The 14,099-nt window shown below is 33.9% G+C and overlaps 1 protein-coding gene across 1 annotated transcript in view; it reads left to right on the top strand.

Moving 5' to 3' along the window:
* Positions 1-14,099, top strand: part of CDH18 (cadherin 18) — a 653,626-nt gene that overhangs the window by 147,201 nt on the left and 492,326 nt on the right. The gene's annotated exons all lie outside the window — the stretch shown is intronic.

Here is a 14,099-nt window from a genome sequence, read left to right as displayed (position 1 = left end):
ACTGCATCAATAGAGCAAATCATTTAGAAATTGCTTCTGGGTTTCCTGCATTATTCTTTTGCTCGTTCATCTAAAAATCAAAATGGGACCATGTTCCTTCAATTCCCCTGCATTTCTCAATTGTAACGTGGGTGTATGTATATATTCAAGGTGACATAATGTATATCTGTATGGACACACACACACACACACACACACACACACAGAGAGAGAGAGAGAGAGAGAGGGGGGGTATTGCTCAGGCTTCTCCTTTTCCTTTCTAACTTAGAATGATGAATGTTTCTAAAAGGGATTTCATTTTTTGAGTCATGTTCCAGTTTTTAAAGTGGTGTAGTATGCATTTCTTCTCTTGCGCCCATTAAGAGTAATAGATATTCCCTGAGTCAAAATATAAAATTAACTGTCAAGCCTTTTTAAGAATCCTAGTGTCCCATATACTTTTATCAGGTCAAAGGTTCAGATCAGTTGAAAATTAGGAAATGTATTCCATAACCAGAAATGTCCAAACATATTCCAATTCCAATGAATTTATAACAACAACTACAACAATAATAATACATCATGTGACAGTACCTTTAACATGATCAATCAACACCTGCCTATACTACCAACCCATAGGTAGATAAAAATGCCAAATAAAGTCTAAATATCTGGCTGTCTCTGTGACCAACCATAATAATGACAACCTCCATTTTTGCTGGAAACCAAGAGGTGGGGGTGATATTTCAGGAGAATAATCCCTTCATTCATTCTGATATCACTTCAAACATAAATTAATGGGAGATAGTTGAATAGTTTTTGCTGAAATTATTTGAATATTTCTTTGCAGTTCCTAAATTCTTAATTTAAACATATACCAAACTTCAGAAAATATTTGGTGACATTTTCAAATTGTTTCAATTTATTCATTCCCCGTGATGGACTTCGTGTTTAACTAATACATACTTTACAAAAACTATTCTAGAATGGGAATAAAAATATATATATACAGTAGTTTAACAGAACACACCAAGTAATCGAAGACATTATTATTTACACCTGGGTGTAAGCAGCCATTGGTATACAGAGAGAAGAGAAGTATAATAAATAAAATATAATAAGTAAAATATAATATATTGCATCTTCCCCTTTATAAATTTCACCCCAGGCTAGTTTCTTTAATACTTGCCAGAACTCAAGGAGTTCAGAATACACTTCTTATTGTCGGTTTATGAATAGGATAGTTTTTCCATGTTAAAAAAAGAAGAAAGAAATCACTTTAGCTTAAAAAAAAAAACATGGTTTCCTCAACTTCAAAAGGAATCATAAAGCCATGCAAAAATGCTAATATCAACTTCAATAAAAAGCTAATAATGAAGCCTAAAATTCCAGGTAACATTTGTATGCATAACCCAATCCCAAAAATTATATATTCAGGTTTAAGACCAGGATTCAGCATTGTACAGAATGTAATAGAAACAGCATTGGTTGCATTTGATGGTGACATGTGGTAGAGCTGGGAAGGGGTTGATGCATCCATTCTGCTGCTCCTGGATCTTTCAGTACCATTATATCCTTTTGAGATGCTCTGAGACTGCAAGTGAGAAGTACTATTTTGCAGTGTTTTTCTTCTTTGTGACTGGTTTCAATTGATGTTGACAGAAGGTGAAAGTTTGTGCCTTATGGCCTTACATGAGTGGGGTTTCACAAGGTTTGATTCTCACTCTCCTTTTGTTTAACATTTACATGAAACCATTATTTGAAATCATCCACTGGTTTGGGATCAATTATACAACTTAGTCCCAGGCCCATCAAGAGACACTATCAAAGTTCTGACCTGATGCTAGTGGGTCCCAAGAATTATCCTTTTCCTTCCTCTCTCAAATGACATCTCTCTGGAGATCTTAGACAGACAGACAGACAGACAGACAGAAAGAAAGAAAGAAAGAAAGAAAGAAAGAAAGAAAGAAAGAAAGAAAGAAAGAAAGAAAGAAAGAAAGAAAGAAAGAAAGAAAGAAAGAATTTTTTACTGGCCAAGTGTGATTGGACACACAAGGAATTTGTCTTGGTGCATATGCTCTCAGTGTACATAAAAGAAAACATACATTCACCAAGAGTCAAGAATCATAAGGTACAGCACTTAATAATAGTCATAGGGTACAATAAATAATCAAATCATACAAGGAAATAGTCAATAAAAATAGGATACAAGCAACAAAGTTACAGTCATACGGTTGTAAGTGGGAGGGGGATGGGTCAAAGGAGGATTAATAGTAGTAGTAATGGTAATGCAGACTTATTTATTGTTCCCATTTAACATTTATTTTATTTTATTTTGCATTTTTAAAAAACCCTGGTTCCAAATTAGCATGCCAGTCAAGCTCAGTCAGGTTTCTATTTTGTTTTGGTGAGGGAAGGTTCCTTTCCTATTGGTGTGTGTGTGTTTGTGCGAGAGAGAGAAAGAGAGAGAGATGGGTTGATCTTCTAGTCAATTATAGTTTATTTGATGACTATTATTTCTTTTAAATAATCTTTAATTTTAAACCCCCATCAACCTTTGGAATTATTGTGGAGTCAGGTGGTCTCCAAATTGAAAAAAAAAATTAAATTAAAGTATGTATAGGTACATGGGTAATCTAACAAAATATATGAAATGAAATGTGTGCACTACAAAAATCTGATGTGTTAAAAAAACCAAAAGGGATATTATTATGGACTTTCCCCAAAAAGGAATTTACAAGTGTTGAAAATTCATTACAGTTTCTATAATGATGACCATGATGTTATATATTCAATCATGTCTGACTCTTGGCAATTCCGTGGGCCAGGTCTCTCTACATCTTCCATCTTGCGCTACTTCTTTGGCATTGCTTATATATCAAGAAAATGTTTTTCTAAAAAAAATAGAATGACCCAGAAGCAGTGCAGTTTTTGAAATAAATACAAATGAAAGTGGTGTAAATATGATTGACTCACATTGTCAGGAATGGGACAAGAATATGGTATATCACATTTACATTAAAACCTGAATCCAAGTTTACATATGAATTTTCCAACTTAAGCTAGCCATGGCCACTGGGTAATGATATGATAGGAAACTAGGAATAGATAGAAATAAACTGAAGAATTACAGAACAGAGATTTATAGATTTTTTTGCCATTTATTTTTTTGTTGGGGCTTCTGACTGTTTAGACTTTAGAGGGAATTATTTGTTTAACTTCCACAATTGCTATGCCAACCAAGAACACTAAGGTGAAGTATCAGTCATCCATGGAGGCCTTTTCATTTTTTTTGTTCAAAGATAAGGTGATGGATTACATCAAGAATAAATGTGGATCCATCTACAGCTGACTAATTTGGTTCTAAAACATAAACAAAGATAGAATGTGATGGTGGGGAGCATTCTGCTTTTAAAACTATGAAAACTACCAACAACTAAGCCAGAGTTTACAATTTTTAAAAACTACATGAAACAAAATTTAAAAGCCAAATGAAACCAAACACAAATTATGGTGATTATAAAAGAAAATTAAAGGGATTCAAGGCCTAACTTTTTACTGTCCTATCTTAAAAAGAAATCTATGAATTTAGAGGAGTAACCATGGATGGGAGATTCAACCTTGATGGATCAGGCAGGGAAATGTAGTATCAATTACCATGTAGCCATTGCCCAAAGACAATATCACTTATACCTTACATATTTTTTAGGCTTTTTATCCTACCTTATAAAAATGGAAAGCCAAAGTTGGACTAGAACCTGGTTACTTCAACATTAGTCCTGGGCTTCCACAGTGCATAATTATTAAAAAGACATATAGATGAATCTATAATGGCACATTGCACACTATGGTTCCTAGGTCTCACACCTTCGAGCCCCCACCCCCACCCCCTTTTTTTTGACTCCCTGGAACTCCTTTCACATTGTTGACAAAATGTGGGATGATTTGGTTTTTTGTTTTTTTTTACATGAGGGTATCTCTAATACAAAGATACAAAATCAGTAGGGCTTGTCACAGATTTCTTCCATAAACCCACTAATTTCTTGATAGTCAGTTTTACTAACTATGAAAAAGTTTCAGTCCTCTTTGGGGATCCAACAACTAAATAAGTATTAGTGAATACATTATTGACTTTAGCTTACAGTGCTTGTCCAACTAATTTGATTTATTCCTCCTCAGAGCTTGCTTACGGCACAAGAACCTTTGAAAACTATTTGATTGTAGTTCTATTTGCCAGTCCTTTCAGAAAGAGTATTCTTTAGGATTATATATATTTAAGGTTTTTTTTTCCAAAATTGCTAAAATAATTGGTTTGATTTCTTTGTGTTTTAATGTCTCAACAGAAATAGTATGTTTTCCATATCACACCTTTTGTTGAAATCTTTTCTTATGTCTTGACCTTCCTCATTGAGGAGATAAGAAATAACTACATAAAAGCTCTGTCGTTATTAAAACAAGATTTTTGTTTGCTGATTTGGTTTAGACACAGTAAGAGTTTACTTCCCTGGGGCCTTAAGGGTAGAACAGACTTCTCTATAACTGTACCTGAGGGAACATATGTGTCTTGTGTGTTGTCAGTTGCATAGATATTGCATTTATGCATCTGCAAATTTTAACACCCTGATTAGCGGGTACTCAAACAGCAAAGCACAGAACAGGAAATCAGATCAACCAATCAGCATATAGGATGCACAACTCTGCAGAGCTGGATTTGTGTTGGCCTGTCTGTGGTCATCTACAACCTTTGATTGCCCATCCTTCCCTTCACAGCATAGATATATGGTGATAGCAGTAGGCAGTTGCAGTCAACCAAGGGTGGGATTCTACCAGTTCGCACCTATTTGGTAGAACTGGTTGTTAACATGCTAAGCAGTTCAGAGAATTGGTTGTTAAAAGAAATTACTGGCCTAATCCTGTAAGGAAGACAGGAAGGAAACATTCTGGTGTTCCTTACAGAGACTGCCTCTCTGTTAATCCTTATTACATTTTTGACAGGACTAGACTTCCTGTCTCAGGAACTTCTCTGGAGTTATTTTTCCCTCCTTTACTGGTACTTCGCTTGTGTGGAGTGACCATTCAAAGTTACAATGGCACTGAAAAAAGTGAGTTATGACCATTTTCCCCACTTTTGACTGTTGCAGCATCCCCACAGTTATGAGGAGCCAGGCGAGAAGATGGTGCCTTGATGTGAGTGATATTGAGTTGGCCACACCCAGCCAATAATATGACCACCAAGCCACGTCCACCCAGTCATATGACCACCAAGCCATGCCCACCAACTAAGCCATGCCCACAGAACCAGTTGTTAAAAAATTTGAATCCCACCCCTGCAGTCAACTCTAAATCAGCCTTTAGACTCCTTTTTATTGATGTTGGAGAAAAGTTCTCTTAACATTCTTCTCCCTTCTCAGTCACCTAAGTGACATGGTTTCAAGTCTGTCTCTCTGTTAATCAGACAAAATTTGTTAAATCTTTCTTAAGAGTCTGCATAGTCTTGTCAAGCACACAAAAAATATGCCCAACTTTTCTTTGGGCAACCTAAACAAAGATAGGTTCAGATTTAAAAACAAAAAACAAAGCAAGGCATAGCATTGACTATGAAAACATCTAGTAGATTCATCCATTCCTCCTGTACTGAAAAGAAACAGAAAGATTCTTTTCCAATTTCAGCAGTTAGCACTTAGCTTTCTATGAATTCTTCTGTTTGTAACAAAAATAGTTAGAGTAGGTTTTGTTCTAAATATTTGCCACATCCTGCAGGGGTATAATACTCCAATTGTTTAACCTGTGATTAAACAAATCCCTTGTTTATAGGGAAAATGGAGTTGGTGTAGCTAATTACAATTATATCTCAGATATTATTCTGTGTAACCATCTTCTATACCTATGGTTCTTAATATGGGCGCTATGTTCCCGCACTTAGGGTCATGCCATATTTTAGGAGGTTACATAAATTTTTAAAGGGAACACCCAACCTTAACTGCCAGATATTGTATGTGCTATTTTGAGCACCATAAATATTGAATACTTTATTTTTATTTATTTATTTTATCACCCATCTCCAACCATTATCCTCACATATATTGGAAATTACTTGTGTACAATATGGTAGATACCTTAATGAAAAAAGGTAATAAATAATAAAAAATAATAAAATTAGAGGGAACTTTAGACAGAATTATTTGTTTAACTTTCATAGTTGCTATGCCAACCAAGAACACTAAGGTGAAGTGTTAGTTATTTTGGGGCCCAAAGAAAATAAGACCCAAAATAAGACCCAGGGAAACATGGGTATCAGGATGAAAATGTAATAATAATGTAATGCAGAAAATGATTGCATATGCATATACTGAATGACAGTGTATGTGTGATATTTACTGTATGTACTAACTGTAAATGGACAATGCTTCAGTTTGCAAAAATCAAGCCTCCGTATATTTTTATGCAAACATATTCTTTCTTATATTACAACTATTACATATGATTGTATGATAGGGTTAATAATGGCATCCCACTTTCTCCTACTACTGTACATATACTTTCAACATAATGTTTAAAACTTGCATATCATCAGATGTCAAGCTAAATATTGTATATTTGTCACTTTGTTTCAATTTAAAAGAGTAAAACAGATTTTTGAAGAACCAAAGCAGTGATGGTGAATATAACATGGGGGTGATTATAATGGGAGGGGGGTCTTTTTTATTTATTTATTTTTATTTATTTATTTTTGTCAATTGCTTGCAAGATAATAGGTATAAGTAAAAACATAGTTATGAATACATGGATACATATAAGAAAAGTTTTAAAAAATACAAGAAACAAGGACAAGGATGGTAGGCACGTTGGTGCGCTTATGCATGCCCCCTACAGACCTCTTAGGAAAGGGGTGAGGTCAATAGTAGACAGTCTAAGGTTAAAGTTTTTGGGGTATGAGGAAGAAACCACAGAGTCAGGTAGAGTATTCCAGACATTGACCACTCTGTTGCTGAAGTCGTATTTCCTGCAATCAAGTTTGGTGCGGTTTACCTTGAGTTTGTATCTATTGTTTGCTCTTGTGTTATGGTTGAAGCTGAAGTATTCATTAACAGGTAGGACATTGCAATATATGATTTTATATACTATACTTAGATCAGAACGAAGGCAGAGTAGTTCTAGGTTTTCTAGGTCTAGAATTTCGAGTCTGGTGGCGTAAGGTATTCTGCAACGAATAGAGGAGTGGAGAACTCTTGTGAAATATTTCTGGACTTTCTCAACTGTGTTAATATTGGATACGTAATGTGGGTTCCAGACTGATGAGCTGTGTTTGAGTATTGGTCTAGCAAATGTTTTGTATGCTCTAGTTAGTAGTGTGATATTACCAGAGAAAAAGCTACATAGGACTAGGTTAACAACTCTTAATGCCTTTTTGGCTGTGTAGTTACAATGGGCTCTAGCACTTAGATCATTAGAGATGAGTATTCCAAGGTCCTTTACAGAGCTTGGATCATCAACAAGATCTTGACTATTCAGCTTGTAGTTTATTTTCTGTTATTTTTGCCAATATGGAGGACAGAGCATTTATTTGTTGAGATTTGAAGTTGCCATTTGTTTGACCATTTTGATACATAGTCAAGGTCCTTTTGAAGGGTAGCAGTATTGTCTGTGGTGTTCAATAGTTTTACAATCAATCAATCAAAAGCACTTTTTATTAGGTCACTCCAAAGTGTAAAACAGATTCTCATTTTTCAGGTTTCTTGATTTGTGTGTTGATTTTGTGTGTTGATATTATGCTAAGATTACTTGCATATTTTATCTAAAACAAAATACTAAGAAAATGCAGAGGTTGCTACCTGAATAACTTTGTTTTCATAAAGGGGAAGGAGTTTACACAGGATAGCCAGAATATCTTCAGCAAATCCTGACATCAAAAGTGCTTCTAAAGGAAATCTCAATTATATGGCATAAGAAATAATAGTGAAAAGTAATGAATTGACATATCTTTGTAACCAAATATATGCTATGATTAAACGTGTGAAGTTACTTTTAGATAACCAGTATTAAATAGGAATATTATATTTGATGCATAGTTATAGTGCACTAATATGTTAATTATGGAACTCCAGCCCATCAAAACTCATCCCCGGCTTTCCACAAGAATACATCAAGTACTTTACTTAGTCAGTTTTTAACATAGAAGCCTTAACTTTTAATTTGAAAGCGTGAATGTGGAGAATTACTATATGATTAACAACAGAAAATGTAATTGATTGCATGTATCTTTTTTAAAATTCATTTGCAAAGGAACTTATTTTGATCATCTAAAACTTCTTAAATATACTTGAGAAAATGATTTCTAAGGATTCAGAAAGATTTGTCGATTTGCAAGATTAATACTTAAAAATATTATTGAAAGTTGTCACCAAGGAGCTCATGGTGGTGCAGTGATTGGATTGCAGTATTGCAGACAAATTTTAAACTATTGCTTATCGACCAGTTAAAGGGTGATTCTAAATTTGAGACAAAAGTTAAAATATAGAGTAAATTCTTCCCTTTTCAAACTAGAAAATCAATCTTGATTCTTTTTAAGCCTTTTTTTTTTCAAGAAGAAAATTATGTTGGTGTGATGTAGCCATGATCACTAATGCTTATTGAATATCAGAAGCACTAATGAGTATGTGGCAATGTAACACTGTACTGAGTAATGAAATACTTTAGTAATACTGTCCTCTGAGACACATATGCATTTATGATCTATTTAGGAAATGTTGAAAGAGATGAATTTTTCTGAGCACTTAAAGATTGATTAAACTGCTCTAGATTACAGGAGATGGATAGATAAAGAATACAGCTTTTCTAAAATTATAGATCAAACTGTCATGTTCATAAATAAGCATGTACAAATACACTTTTATATGAATATACATAAAAATATGCATGTTTCATATGTGTATGTGAACAGTATATGTTTACGTATATGATTAAGCATAAACCTATTTGCTATCTTCTGACCTTAAAATTATATTATCATATCTGTAATCATAATGTGAATAACTTCATGCTTACAGTGGAAGACAGACTTAATAATACTATTCAAAGAAGAAGTATTATTCAATATCTTTCAGTAAGCCAATAAGTAACTGAAATATGACATTAATATGAGGCTTTGCAGACTGAGTTTTGTGAATTGCATGTTAAAAATAAGGAATAAGAGGCTTTTTTTTTTTTTAAAGTCACCTACAATGTGTAATGTGTGTATGTACCAGTGGTGGGATTCAAATTTTTTTACTACTGGTTCGGTGAGTATGGCTTCGTGGGTGTGGCATGGCTTGGTGGATATGGCTTGGTGGGTGTGACAAGGTAAGTATATTGTAAAATCTCAATTTCCACCCCACTCTGGGAGAAGGTTACTGCAAAATCCAATTCCCTCTTCACCCCACTAACCTGATTTCTACCTTTGTTCTCCTGTGCAGGGCAATAAAAGAAGACCCAGCCAATCAGCTGGGACTTGGGAGAAGGGGAATAGATGGGGGCAGGGCCAGTCAGAGATGGTATTTGCCGGTTCTCTGAATTACTCAAAATTTCCACTACCGGTTCTCCAGAACTGGTCAGAACCTGTTGAATACCACCTCTGATATGTACACAAGCAATATATAGAAAACTATCATATTGCTGACAAAAGCAAATTGAAATAGAAAGGTTAAATCAGTACTTGAAATGGATTCAAGAATGGCACAGAGAATCTGGGTGGGGGGGGGAGACCCTTCTTCAGATGACTTGTCTCTCTATGTGTGAAGATTTGTCAATAACAGAACATTTTAGGATAAGTAATTGGTATCTTATATTATAATAATCTTACATGCATAGGACCCTATGAATGAGACTCCATATCCATTGGGGATACTGGGATGAAAACATTGTTCAATGTGAACTTGTCTTATGAACATATTAAAAAATATTTCTTGTGAGAACAGAATTCTGTACTTCCAAATCACATAGAACTGCAGAAGAAGAGGCTACCCATGGATTGAGTTGGGATATAAAATTTCCAGAGTCTTGAATCTATTCAAGAAACTAGTCAGAAAGCTTCTGAATCTCCCTACTGGAAATGTTGAATCATTTCCACATACACACACCCACAAAACTAATATATAACATAATTCTTCCATTTTAGTATTCAGTTGTAAAATATAGCTCCTTCTGCTTGTTTTCTTTTTTCCTATCGTTCTTTCCATTTTCTTTACAAGAATTTTGTTTTGCCATTTTTTTCATTTACTGTAAACTACAGTATATTTATGCCTTTTGGATCTGCACAGGTTTTATTTATTGACTTCAACACGTTGTTTGTTGTATATATCTTTATATGAGAGGTAAGTGTCCAAACTTTTATCCTCCAGATTTTTGATTTATATTATATTTTTTATCATTGGAAACTTAATCTGAAAAATATTGACCATCAGATTGGCTCAATTCGCTTCATTAATTGTATTGGTACAAGGAGTTGCGTCAAGCACTGCTGTCTTTCATGTCTAATATAATATGCAAAATAAAAACATTCTGAAGAAAAAGGAATGATGAATTCCTTGACACACTCTGTGTAGGTAAGTAACCAATGAGTTTGTGCTAGGAAAATAAAGACAACATGAACCTGTTATTAGAGGAAGAAAGCGTTTTGGCAGCAAAAGCTTTGTTTTTATTTCAATGGTGTAACAATAAAAAGTTAAATATAGACACTAAGGAAAGTAAGTCTAATTTTCTTTTTATGGTAATTTTATGCCCATATTCATAAATGTAGATTCATTTTTGTTGTTGCTGTTGATCTTTGTTATTGTTTGTTCAAAAATGGCTGTCAGATATCCCAAAAGCAGGTGAACTGAGAAGCAGGGATAAAAGAGACCACTCCTAACCAAAATATTTTCAGGATTCAGGCTCAGCATCTATTTAAATGAGTCTTGGCACTAGACCTACCTAAAGTGATAGGAAATACTTCTTTTGTATATCCTTGAACAATTTTGCAGCAGAAGTGACGCAGTCAGTGAGAAAAAAAGGAGCATTCGGCAGTAGCTAGAAGGATCATCTATTGACTATTGACTATTATTGCTTTACTAATAAATACTATATTAGTATAGTACTGATTACTATATTAGTATATATTAATAAAGCAAGCAAGACATATTGCAATCCATGTCCCTAAAAATGCAGTATAGCAGACAGATTGATTGGAAATTGAGTTAGACATGATATTATGTATCAATGCAAAATAAATGTATCTGAAAGGCAAGTCTTTCAAAATGAATTATGCATTTTCTGAGGTAAGCAGATTTTTTTTTTTGCAAAGAACTTAGTTGGGCAGAAAAATAATAAGCGATTATCAAAGGATTGGGAAGAAAAAGCTTTGAAAAATTGACAATTATAAAATGGAAGCTTTGAGAACAGTTCTGTACACAGTTGCAAATAGAAAATACCATGACCCAAATATTAGTTTAAAAGAGACGATCAATTTGCTGCTCTTCAGACTGTTGATTTCATACCATGGCAAGACATATGTACATATTTCAGAAGTAATTTACAGCACAGAAGCTAAAAGAAATATCCTTTTGCTTCCTCATTCTTTTGTTGGCCGGTTCTTTATTCTCCTTTCTTTGGTAAACATTTCCTCATAAGTTTCTAGTGTCTTTGTTCCTAGCCCCACTCTCACTGTCCTCCTCTTCTTGCTAGTACATTCTTCCTCTTCATAGGTTCATCTGTATTCCGAAAAGTCCACATATAGCAACCAACATTATTTTTGGTTCGTCCTCCAATGTATGGAAATTACATCTTTTTGTTATAGTATGTGACTTCTAAAATAATTTCCAAGGCTAAAGTAGAAGCAGTTCCAGGTGCTGTTGGCAAATTATTCCTCTGGGGAGCCACTGCACAATTGCCTTGGTTGGCCCATAAACAATGTGTATTGTTCTATCAGAGAGATTCTAAACTCTAGCAAGACACAGTCCATTAAAATAGATAAAAACAACATCAATTTCCTCCTCATATTCTTCATATCAGATGTAGAAGCATGTACGGTTTTACTGCCATATAACTGCTGTTACTAAATAACATTTCAAGATACACATGTTGTAACTTTCAGACTTTGTTCTCATGGGAACAGTGAAATATGTATCTAAAAAAGCAAATCAAAGATTGTTTCTTTTAATGTTTTTGATCTGTGCCAAAGTATGAGGCATAAACACTTAGGAAACAAACAAGTTACATCTCCAGAATAAATACTAGATATATAATTTTGTTGTCACTTTATAAAGTGGTAGTAGTCTGTGCAAATGATGTCTGTTTTCCCATGCCAAAATAAAGTCAAACAAAATAAGTAATCATTAAATTTTATTTATTTGTGTGTTTATTTTATTTCTACATTGTTGAATCAAAAATAACAATGCAATAAAACTGCGCAACCAATTGAAACATCAATAATATGTATAATTAAAATAAAAATGCAAAAATATAAAATAATATCAATATAATACATGCATAACACAACCAAATGTACAGTAAAAATGGAGTAAGCCATTCAGTTGAAATCTAAAAACAGCAACAATTAACATGTCCACTAAATGCTCTCCAAAAGACCTCTATTTTAAACAGCTTCCAAAACATTAAGACAATGATGCAGCCCTTAATGCCAAAAGAAAGCTCTACAATAAGATCAAAGCAGTAACAGACTTGGCTTCATTCCCTTACTACATATAAGTGGCACAGCCAGAAACCAGAACATACCAAATGGGCTGATTCAGTGAGGTGAAGGTGTTTCTTCAAGTACCAGAGCACTAAAAGAGTAAGGATTGTCTGAATTATTTCCTTCCACATTAATCCAAGTTCTGTTTCTAAATTAATCAATATAGTTATAGAAGCAGCCATAATATGCTTGTGTAACACAACATAATTCTTATATTTCTGTTTTCTGAGCTTATGTCTGATGTTTTATCCCAAAGGTGCTTTTTCAAGAGGCAACTGGACTTTCTGGTTTTTCTTTGAAAACATTTTACTTCTCATCCAAGAAGCTTTTTCAGCTCTTCTGAGAAGGAGGCAGATTTAGTGATGGCAAACACTTTTTGACAGAGAAATGTTTTGGAAACTAATAGAGAACAAAGGAGCCTCATAAAGAGATGAAAGAGTTATGGAAAAACAGTTTTGGAAGAATAAAAATATGATTCTTTAATTTTGCTGACAAGTGATATAAGAATAATCTTTCTTTTTCTTTTTTTCTTTCACAAAGTGCTTATTTTTGGAGCTTTCTATTTTTATATTGAAATACAGACATGCATTGAATATAATAGGCCTATACAGGACAGTTTAAATTTGCTTTGAAATTTTTACTATAGAAACAATGCAATTTCTGCTATGAAGATGAAGAGATGAGATTTGTCTAAATCAGATATTTCATATTACTTTGCATAGCTTGATCATTTTTTGCAATAACTAGGTTTCGATGTATGTGTTATGCATTTCAGAAGCCTCTTATACTGCTTATATCAGTTGCTGACTTTAAAATAAACTTCAAGGCAATGCCTTACTGAAGTCTTTGTCCTAGGGAAGCACTCCTCCAAGAACTGCATGATCCTAGAACAAAACCCACTACAACTTTCCAAATGGCCTTAAAGAGGTCACAACTGTTCAAATATTTCCCCTCACATAGCCTTGAACATCAATAATGCAGTTTGCTGATAATATTATTATACCTTATTATTATACCTTATAGTTGGGTTGCATTTTTTATTTATTTTATTAAGTAGTGCATAAGTATGTATAAATAATGCAATGAAATGTGTATCCACTGTAGCATGATTTTTCAAACCTATAATTCAATACGAAGGAGCATTAGAAAAGGGAAATTTTGTATTTTGTCAGTAGTTCTTTGTAGCATTCTACTGAAATACTAGAGCTTGGCACCTCTATTTTCAGGCAACTTTCCAGCTGACTAGCAAATAGAACACAGAACAGATGGCCACAGCAGTCATAATAACATGTTGAGATATCTAATGTGTTTTGTTGAAGATAGGACTTCTATACTCAATATTCAGAACTTAATATCCATCTTCAGCACTGGGAAAATCTATATATAATCATCACTGAAAGTAAAGACCAAACTC

The sequence above is a fragment of the Pseudonaja textilis genome, chromosome 3, assembly GCF_049901715.1.
Source record: "Pseudonaja textilis isolate UNSWEBS1 chromosome 3, rPseTex1.2, whole genome shotgun sequence".
Classification (NCBI taxonomy): domain Eukaryota; kingdom Metazoa; phylum Chordata; class Lepidosauria; order Squamata; family Elapidae; genus Pseudonaja; species Pseudonaja textilis.
The sequence above is the reverse complement of the archived record's forward strand: the minus strand, read 5'-3'. Positions and strand labels throughout refer to the sequence as shown.